We start from the raw sequence: 10,952 nt of genomic DNA, 5'->3' as shown, positions 1-10,952 counted from the left end.
TTGACTTGTGAGAAGGGCAAGCACTGACAATGTTGATTCACCCTACTTGTAAGTTGGACTCGCGTTAGACACATATTATGCTACATGATATATCCCCTTACATATCAAAAATCCACGAATCGGACTCACCAACATGCTGATTCACCTTTCCTATGAATCTAACACACATTGGACAAGACATGTGTCCCACACAAACTAGACTTGTGAGAAGGGCAAGCATTGATAATTTAAACTTGCAAAAGAAATAAAAATAAAAATAAAAACGCACCCGGCACCAAAATAAAGGGGCATTTTGCCCCATTTCACTCAATAGTTTTCGCAAAAGCCATAGCAAAGAAGGATATTGAGAAACAATGTAACGAACAAGGTTCGTATACTCAAAGGAATGTTTTGATACCACTGTAATGAACAAATTTCTTATACTTGCAATAATCTTCAGAATACTTCGAACACAAATACACCCATTGTAGGACAAGTAATTGTATATTGAATATTGTATAAAGGAATTGATGAAATATGAAATGATTACAAATGAGGGTGAGGATCTTCTTATATACCTAGGCAAGTATTTATTCACAAAAGGTCATGTCTTTAAAGACATGCCTATTCACTACTAATTAATCATTATTTATTATTTTTATTGTTTTACATTATTTATATTATTATATATATATATATATATATATATATATATATATATATATATATATATTATTCATAACATTGCCCTCCTCTTCAAAAAGCTTTGTCCTCAAAGCTTACTGGCAAAAGGGCTTGATCTCTTTTCTTATTTCAAATATTTCTTCATCTCAGTACTTTCATCTTCGTTGATGCAAAACGATATGATCCTTTGAGTGATAAACAAAATTGTCAGACTGAGAATGGATATGACCATCCTAGATTAATTTTCTATGGAATCTTCCAATCACTGGAATTTTAAAATAAATTGTTATCAAAGAATTGGATTCCGCAAACCTCATCATTTTTTGGAACATAAACTATTGTTTCCTTTCTAAATGGTTCAAATATATAGGCTGACTTAGTTATCTGCTCTTATAGTTCAGATGTCGATAAGAAGTTATTGTGGTTGGATTTTCCCTTATCATGTGTGTGGTAATTTCCTCATTTACTTTATGTATTGTTGTTGAGTTGGCTATGGAATCATCACTCGGAATTTCCATTGTTTGAACTACAACATCTAAATATGTTTTAACTTCCACTGGGTTCTCATCTTCTTGAGTTATGATATTGGTTGGATTGCTATGTATTCATTTATCTGCAACTTGGACTGCTACAATTGGAGACTTCAATACTTCTGCTCGAACAAGTTGTTCTAAATTCTCATTTAGTGACTTCTTGTCACGTTTAAACTTCTTTATTTGCATAAGTAGGGCTTAGTTATGATTCCTTAGACGTAAAAGCTCTTCACTTTCTGGATTGTTGACTTTATTCTTAGTATCTTTCTCATCTTTTAAATTTTTTATTTGTTCTAATAAATTTTGATTAAGGGTTTTTAAACGCAAATTTTCTTCTTCCTTTTCTGATATATTCTTGTTGAATTTCTTCTCCAAACATTCATTTTCTTCCTCTAATTTTTTTTTGATATCTTTGGACTTCTTGACCTTCTCAAGTAATTTTTTATCATAGTCCTTTAGACACCAAATTTCTTCATTACTTTATGTTGATTTTTCATGAAACCAATCTTCGAAATCCTTATATTTATTTTCTGATGCCTCATTTTTTTGTTGAAGTTCCATTAGCTCTTCTTTTAATCTTTTAATTTGTGTATGTGAGTTACCTTGATGCTCTTCAGTACTAAATAATCTTCCACACGCTTGACAACTTGATTTGAATTTCTTTTCAATATATGTATATCCAATTTTGTTTAGACAAAATGGACATTTAGTCCAAAATGTGGATTGGGTTATAGGGCCCATCTTTCCTTCTTTCATTTGCTGATTATAATTCGTCTTATTTTCTTCAGTAATTGACTCCATATTCCCTTTTTCGAGATGAGATTAAGGTCTAAAAATAACCCTTTTTAGTCTTATAATAATACTTTGTACTTTTGCATTGAATCATATATATATATATATTTGAATTTTTGAATTTTTTGAATGGCTTTTGAACTTTTTTTTTTTTTATATCAATTTTTATTTGTTTTGTTTTTGCCTAGATTTTTTTTAATTCTTTTTCTCTATTTTTTTTTTTTTAATTATTTTTTTTCTTTTATAGCCAATTGTTGAAAATGGAGAAACTCCACTTGTGTAGTGAAACGCTTCAGTTGTGTATCTTTGGACTTCTTAACCTTCTCAAGTAATTTTTAATTATAGTCCCTTAGATGCCAATTTTCTTCATTACTTTATGTTGATTCTTTATGAAACCGATCTTCGAGATCCTTATATTTCTTTTTTGATGCCTCATTTTTCGAGGAAGTTCCATAAGCTCTTATTTTAATCTTTTAATTTGTGTATGTGGATTACCTTGATGCTCTTCGGTACTAAATAATCTTCCACGCGTTGGACAACTTAATTTGCATTTTTTTTTAATATATGTATATACAATTTCGTTTAGACAAAATGGGCATTTAGTCTAAAATGTGGACTAGGTTATAGGGCTCATCTTTCCTTTTTTCATTTGCTTATTATAATTCTTTCTTTTTTTTGAGTAATTGACTCCATATTGCCTTTTTTGAGATGAGATTAGATTTTAAAAATAACCATTTTTAATCTTATAATAATACTTTGTACTTTTGCTTTGAATTATATATATATATATATATACACAATAATAATAAATATTTTTTTAACTTTTTTATTTCTTTTTAATACAATCTATATAAAATATTTTTTAACTTTTTTATCTCTTTTTAATACAATCTTTTTATTTATTTTTGTTTTTTTAATATATTTTTTTTATAATTTTTTTTGAATAACCTCTTTTTTTCCCTTGAATTTTTTTAATTCTTTTTTTTCTTTTTTATTTTTATTTTAGTTTTAATTTTAATTATTTTTTTATTTTATGGCCAAGGGCCAATAGTCGAAAATGGAAAAACTCCACTTGTGTAGCGAAACACTTCAATTGCGACGACAATAAGGTTGATGAATGGGTTGATGGCCAAAGGTCGGATCAAGCATGGCTTTGATACCAATTTAACGAACATGGTTCGTATACTCAGAGGAATGCTCTAATACCACTGTAATGAACAAAATTCTTATACTTGCAATAATATTCAGAATACTTCGACGACAAACGATAAATATATCCATTGTAGGACAAATAATTGTATATTGAATATTGTATAAAAGAATTGATGAGATGTGAAATGATTACAAATGAAAGTGAGGGTCTGCTTATGTACCTAGGCATGTACCTCTTCACAAAAGGTCATGTCGTTAGAGACATGCCTATTCACTACTAATTAATCATTATTTTTTATTATTATTGTTTTACATTATTTATATATATTTTATTCATAACAAACAAAGAATGAGATTGCATCTACAGGAAATTCTAGCGCAATTGTACATCTTTATGCCTCTAAACTTATATTTTACTTTTGTAGCTTTTTTAAATTCTATACATACACTATTTGTGTATTCCCCACATGTCATGTTTCAAGGGTTTGCATTTCCTGAATCGGATACTCAAACTCCCACATTATTGTATTAGGTAACTTGGCTCACGCATTATCCCATTTTTCAAGTGGAGATTTCGCAGAAGTGGCACCCTAGAGAACAAAAATTGTGGCAACATTTGAGAGTTAGTTTTTGTGTTTAGAGAAGCATTTTGAAGCTCTTAGCAACAAAGTGGTGGCTTGGAATTGTGGGGGGCGTAGTTTAGCGAGGCAATTTTTTTCCCTTTTCTGGGACAGATTCTCTGGTCAATTTTTCCTAAAATCCAACAAGAAAATTAGAAAATTGAAGTTTTAAGTTGTTGAGTTGTTGAAAATTAGTAGCAAGAAAGGTCCTTCTTTGACTTGTGCCTTAGTCAAAGAGACCAAGAAGCAGTTTTCCTTAGCATGCACGAGTCCCTGAAAGTTAGGACGGGTTCCTGAAATTTAGGGTGAATTCCTATAAGTTAGGACAGTTCATGAAGCAGTTCGACTGATGCACTGGAGTGAGAGGCTCGGTTGTTGTATCCTAGTACGAGTTAGTTTTGGAAATTGACGTGTGAGTCTCAAGTTCTAAATTGACGAAGCACGAGTTACATGAGTCAGTTAACTCATCAATCACTAGTTCAATTTCTAGAAATAAAACTTGCCAAATTTAGCCTATTCAAAAAGCTTATAAGGAGGACGAAGGCACAAAACTGATCATCGTTTTTGTGAGCACGAGTTGGTTACACAAAGCAATAGAGAGCACAAGTTTGTGTGTGTGAGCTTGTGGGAGGAAAAGTGTGCAAGAGAAGCTTGTGCAGAGATTGGTAGAGGTCATTTTCCCTTGGGATTTGCGCTAGGAATTAGGAGGTAATTCCTAGTTAATATGAGCAGCCTATGCGCATAGATTGTGGAGAGGAATGCGCTACGAAATAGGAGCTCCAAAAGTGCAAAGGATAAGGCATGCAGGATCAAGTCTTACAAGAGTGTTTCAGCTTAGTACAAGCACAAAAAACCAAATTGGTTTCTAGTGAAACAATATTGTATTGTAAGAGATCTATTGCTCATTCTTATATTAATAAAAATTCTTAATCAAGCAAAGGATTTTCCCAGTTGGGTTCCCTAGAAAAATTTTGTATCTTGATTATTGTGTGACTATATGCATTTATGTTCCTATCCACTGCAAAATAAGTAGAGAAAATTATGTGTCTTGGGTTACAAGTTAGTTTCAGATTTGTTCATTCAAGCAGAGCAGAATTTTCAAGGATTTTCTACATGGTATCACAGTGTGGGAACAAAATAAAGACCGACACAAGTTGAGTGCAGGCATCATCGCAGAAGAACTTCTATATCAACCGCAGTTTCTAGTAGCATTATCAAGTGAGAAGGAGTCGAGTTTCATGTGTCTTTATGTGATTCAGTACAAACTGAGTTTGGGCAGTTGGTGGTTGAACTTGAAGGCAGATTTGTGCACTTATTGTTGGAGGATATCTCTGTTTACACGGGCTAAGATTTTATGTGTGCCTTAGAAGGAGGATAAGGCCCCTACAGTCTTATTCTTGGAGGGTCGAAAGGCCTAACAGGTGGCGGGAATAGTCCCTTAGGTTAGCACATGAAGGAGACTTGTAAAGGGAGGATGACCACAGGGTTTTAAGGAGATATGATCATAGACTGGAAGGTTGACGTGGATTGACAATGAGCCCTAACCAGAGGGCCGAAACTTCAAAAGGTGCACACAAACCATGGGCAATTTGAGAACAGAAAATAGCATCCAAAGGTATGTTGTTGTTCTTCCATGTTTGATGATTGTTGCTAGGTGGTTTGGGACAAAATTGCATGGCAGTTTAAGAACATATTAGAGGACTGTAGTAATGCCTTATTGAGCCCTAAAGTACAACCTCTTGTGAAGGACTACCAAACTGTTAGTGGGCAAGTGTTGGAGAGCTTACTAAGTAGGCATAATGGTGTACAAAGGATTGAGAGTAGATCATTGTTTAGAGGGAGCATCGAACTTCGTTCCATGGAAAGGGAGGATCACAATAGGGCTGAAGGATAATGGGGTGGGAGAGTTCATCAAGCAAGCGATAGCGCCACCTCAAGATCCCCAACAATTGGCCCAACCTAATAAGAATGATATCAAGGCAAGGACGATTATTCTAGAAGGGGTTAGAGATCATATAGTACCTCATATCCATGAGATAAGATGTTCGATGCCATCTTAAGAATATATCAGAGTACCAGTGATACCAGGAAGCTTTCTCTTAAGGAGAAGCTAAGGAGTATCCGGATGAGAAAGGATGAGCCCATCGTCACATATTTGTCAAGGTTCACTCAAGTACAAGATGAACTGGGTGGTGTGGGAGTGATTGTATTTGATCATGACCTTGTGAGTTTTTCCTTGCTTGGACTTCACAAATTTTGGCAAGGCTTCTAGGATGTTGTCAGTGGGAGAGAATTTTTCCAATTGGCAAGGTTTTTGACTGACTGCATTCAGGAAGAGATCTGGAGAGGGACTAGGGATGGTAGATCAGTTACGACGGTGGGCGAGGAGAACCTTGCCCTAGCAGGCAAGGCCAAGGGCAAGAAGAGCCAAGGAGAGGTCAAGTCCCGTCAAAAGGGCAAGAAGAAGGATCTAAGCAAGATCAAGTGTTTTCATTGCCATGAGTTTGGACACTATGCCACTAAGTGTCCTAAGCAGAAAAAGGAGTCCAATAAGGATCATGTAGTTGCATCAATGAAGGTAGATGCATTTTCTGCCCAATTCAAGAAATAATTTTCATTGATTGCTTGTGTGGCAAGCTCAGCAGATAGCAGTATATGGTATATTGATTCAAGAGCATCCTTCCACATGACCAGGAATAAGAAGAGTTTCAGCCACCTAAAGGAGGACATGTAGTTTCTGATTGAGGTAGGAGATGATGGTTAGTATGTAGCTAGAGGAGTTGGTACTGTCAGCTTTCAAAGGGAGTCAGGTAATCCTCTTCGTCTCAGAGATGTTCTCTATGTTCCAGGATTGAGGAAGAATCTTGTTTCAGTGGCTACCCTTGAGGACAATGGACATGATATGATTGAGGTAGGAGATGATGGTTAGTATGCAGCTGGAGGAGTTGGTACTATCAGCTTTCAGAGGGAGTCAAGTAATCCTCTTCATCTCAAAGACGTCTCTATGTTCCAGGTTGAGGCAGACTCTTGTTTCAGTAGCGACCCTTGAGGACAAGGGATATGATATCATCTTCAGTAGAGGTAAGTCATACCTCCAGCGCTTAGCTTCTAGATGTAAGAAGCAGATAGGTGTGAGGGTGAAGAATCTCTACAAGTTGCAGGTAGAGATAGGTGCAACGTTGAGCAGCAAGGCAAGGAGAGTACAGAGTAGGGAAGTGGTGGTTGAGCGAGAGCAGGATAGAGCTCTCAAGATGGAGCCTCAGCTAGTTTCTCAGTTTGAGTCTAAGCTAGTTAGTAGTTGGGTCGATCAACAAATTGACAATGACCATAGCCCAGGGCAAGTGGAGGTGGCCACTTAGCCAGAGACTCCCAGTATAGGGAGAGTTCAAGCCCGATGGGCAAAGGATTTGATTACGAGAGATCATAAGAGAGTTGAATCTTCCAATATCACTTCCATCCAAAGGAAGCAGCCACAGAGGTACACAGGGTACATGGCCCTCATGACTAAAGTGATGGACTAGTAGAACATGTTGGAAAAGCACAGATCCTCGGATTAGGTTCTGCATAGGAACGTGGGGAAGTCTTCTAGTTCAGATGGAGCAGTTGCAGCAGCAGAGAACATGGTAGTGTTAAAGACAAATCCAGGTGGACGAGGTTATTCCAAAAGCACCTTCCTCGCTAAAAGGGAGTGCGGAAAATTAGTAGTGAAAAAAGGTCCTTCTTTGACTTGTGCCTTAGTCAAAGAAACCAAGAAGTAGTTTTCCTTAGCATGCATGTGCTCCTAAAAGTTAGGACGAGTTTAAGATGAATTCCTTTAAGTTAGGACAGTTCATGAAGCAGTTCGATTGATGCGCTGGAGTGGGAGGCTTAGTTATTGTCTCCTAGTGTGAGTTAGTTTTGGAAATTGACATTGAGTCTGAAGTTCTAAATTGAGGCAACACGAGTTACATGAGTTAGTTAGACTCAGTTAACTCATCAATCACTTGTTCGATTTCCATAAATAAAACTTGCCAAATTTAGCCTATTCGAAAAGCTTATAAGACAAAGACACAGCGTTGGTCATTGATTTTGTGAGCACGAGTTGGTGAGACAAATCAATAGAGAGCACATGATTGTGTGTGTGAGCTTGTGAGGAACAGTGTGCAAGAGAAGCTTGTGCACATATTGGTAGAGGTTATTTTCCCTTGGGATTTGCATTAGGAATTACAAGGTAATTCCTAGTTAATAGGAGCACATAGATTGTGGAGAGGAATGCGTTTGGAAATAGGGGCACCAAGAACGCAAAGGATAAGGAAAGCAATATCAAGTCTTGCAAGAGTGTTTCAGCTTAGTACAAGCAAAGAAAGCTAGATTAGTTTCTAGTGAAACAATATTGTATTGTACGAGATCTGTTGCGCATTCTTCTATCAATAAAAATTCTCAATCAAGCAGAGGGTTTTCCCAGTTGGGTTCCCTAGAAAATTTTGTCTCTTGAATATTGTGTGACTTCATTTATTTTTGTTTATATTCCGCTGCAAAACAAGTAGAGAAAATTATGTGTCTTGGGTTACAAGTTAGTGTTGAAAATAATACCAAGGAGAGGTGTTACTAGGCTTTTATCCAATTTAGCTTATAGTGAGCACATTAATGGATTTTGTCTCAATAACATTTATGAGTTAAAATAATGTCATGGGTGGAAGAAGCACTTAGAAGTGTTGTACCATGTATTTTTCTAATATTAAAATCACTTGTACTTTATAAAGTGACTTTATGTGTAAAGTACTAAGTATGTTTTTATAATATTAAAGTGAGATGAAAAACCACTTTATGAGAAAATAGAAAAGGCACAACTTGAAAAAGATACTGGGAGACTTTCAAGTGATGGGGCCAATGTATGAAGGGGGTCATTTGAGAGAATTGATCTCAACCACACATTGTTGGGTCCCTATAATACTAGTGATTACCCCATTACTATTGTAGTTATACCCCTTATTTATATTGTTGTGCCCCCATTGCCCCCATATTGTTATTAATGTGCCCATAGAATCCCTCTATTGTTATTTTTGTGGCTTTATATTATTATTGTTAGGTTGGCTGGATTATATTGTGACTCCTTAGACTCCTATATATAGAAAGGAGGTTTTGTCATTTGTATCATCCAAGAATTGTTCATTTATGTAATGTAAAGGAGGTTGTCCCCTCAAAGGGGCTGAATTCTAAGGCGTTGATCTATCTTTTCTATCTTTTCTTGAGTTAGTTTCATAACATTTGGTATCAGAGCTTTGGATTCTAGGGTTTCGCTGCTCCAAACAGGTCATCGTGGCATTTTCGCTATAACTTTTTTTCTGTGACGTTTCAGAAGTCGCAAAAAAAACCCATTTGAGAAGAAATCGTGTTGAACCTTGGGTCCGAATTTCAGAGCTTTTCGCGCGATATTTTCGGAGATATGATCTGAGGAAGTTGGTCTTTTTGCAAACTCCTGAATTACACTCAAAACAGGTGACCTGGGGAAAATCGTCATAACTTTCTTTCTGAGCATCGGATTGAAATTTCGTAAGAAGGTACAGAAAGAGGATGGACTGCAGTTTTCTTTTATATATTTTTCAGAGTCAAAGGTTGAAACAGTGACACGTGACACTTCATACAAGTTCGCTCTACTGAACTAGTATATAATCAAGTCACTGCGGGAGATTGTGCATAACTCTTTCTTGGAGAATCCAATTTGGATCAGACTAGTGGCATTGGAAAGAGGACATAGAAGGCTACTACAGGTCACAATTTCAGAACTGGATGATTCGAAATTACAGAGATACATCAGATTCAATATTAGACTTCTACAAAGTAAAAAAAGGTGTGTAGTTTTTTTTTAATTTTTGCATAAGCTTGGTTTGAAGGAATTCAAAGGGCATAGTAAAGCATTATTATCGGTAACTGATGCCCCGAGGAAAGAAAATGCAAACACCTAGTAAGGAACCTGAAAGCTCTAGCATGACTCATGAAGAAGAGGAAGAAATGCTACATGATATATCAAAATTACAAGAACAAGTGCAACAAATGTCACGCTCACAAAAGCTAACAGATGCTAAGATAAATGGCGTGGAATCTAAGATAAAGGGCATGGAAGCTAAGATGGATGATCTGAAGATAGATTTGAAAACAGACATGGCAGATTTGAAGACAGATTTGACAAATTTTCTACAAGAAATACTTACTAATGGTGAAAAGGTTGTAAAGGAAACTCATGATGTGAACAAAAGAAATGTTAATCATGATTCCATAGACTCTAATGTTGGATCGAAGACCCACCATATTCCAAAAATCGATATGAGGAAGTTTGATGGCAAGGATCCCGCCACATGGATATTACAGATGGAGCAGTTCTTCGATCTCAATAATGTGCAAAACACACAAAAGGTACGTATGGCAACTTTATATTTGGAACCAAATCAGTTTGTATGGTATCAATGGCTTTGCTCTCGTAAACAATTTATCACTTGGGCAATTTTTACGGAAGAATTGATAGCACATTATGAGGATACAAAAAGCAACACTTTTTTTAGCCAATTGATAAGTCTCAAACAAAAGGGTTCAATAATGGAGCACATTGAGGAGTTCCAAAAATTGAACATAAGGGTAAAAGATATTCCAGAGGAGCATAGGATTGATGTGTTCATAGGGTCTTTAAAGGATAATATCCAACATGATGTTCGCCTTTGGGAACCTGATTCATTAGAGAAGGCATTCAGGTTAGCAAGAAAAATGGAAAGCAAAATTATGGCAACCAGGAAGCATACCACTCAACTATAAAGACGGAAGTGTTGTTGCCCCTAGTCTTCCACAACCTATAAGGTTGACACCACAACAATTGGAAGAAAAAAGAGCAAAAGGGCTTTGTTACAGTTGTGATAGCAAATACACTAAAGGTCATAAGTGTGCTGAGAAGAAATTATTCTACATAGATTGTGAAGAGGAAGAAGAAAAGGAGCAAGAAAGGTCAAAAGAAGAGGATATACTCCAGGAACAAAGCCTAGATGAAGAACAAATAAATCCGACCATATCTTGTAATGCATTGGCAGGAATTACCACTCCTCAAACCATCAAGATAGAAGGACAAATCAAGAAGAAAAAGGTAATAGTGTTGATTGATTCAGGAAGCACCCACAATTTTATTCATTGTAGGGTAGCAAAAGAATTGAATTGCTTCCTATATCCA

The sequence above is a fragment of the Pinus tabuliformis genome, chromosome Q (genome assembly GCF_031772625.1).
Source record: "Pinus tabuliformis cultivar Carrire ecotype Pingquan chromosome Q, CPIR1, whole genome shotgun sequence".
In the NCBI taxonomy this organism is placed as follows: Eukaryota; Viridiplantae; Streptophyta; class Pinopsida; order Pinales; family Pinaceae; genus Pinus; species Pinus tabuliformis.
The sequence above is the reverse complement of the archived record's forward strand: the minus strand, read 5'-3'. Positions refer to the sequence as shown.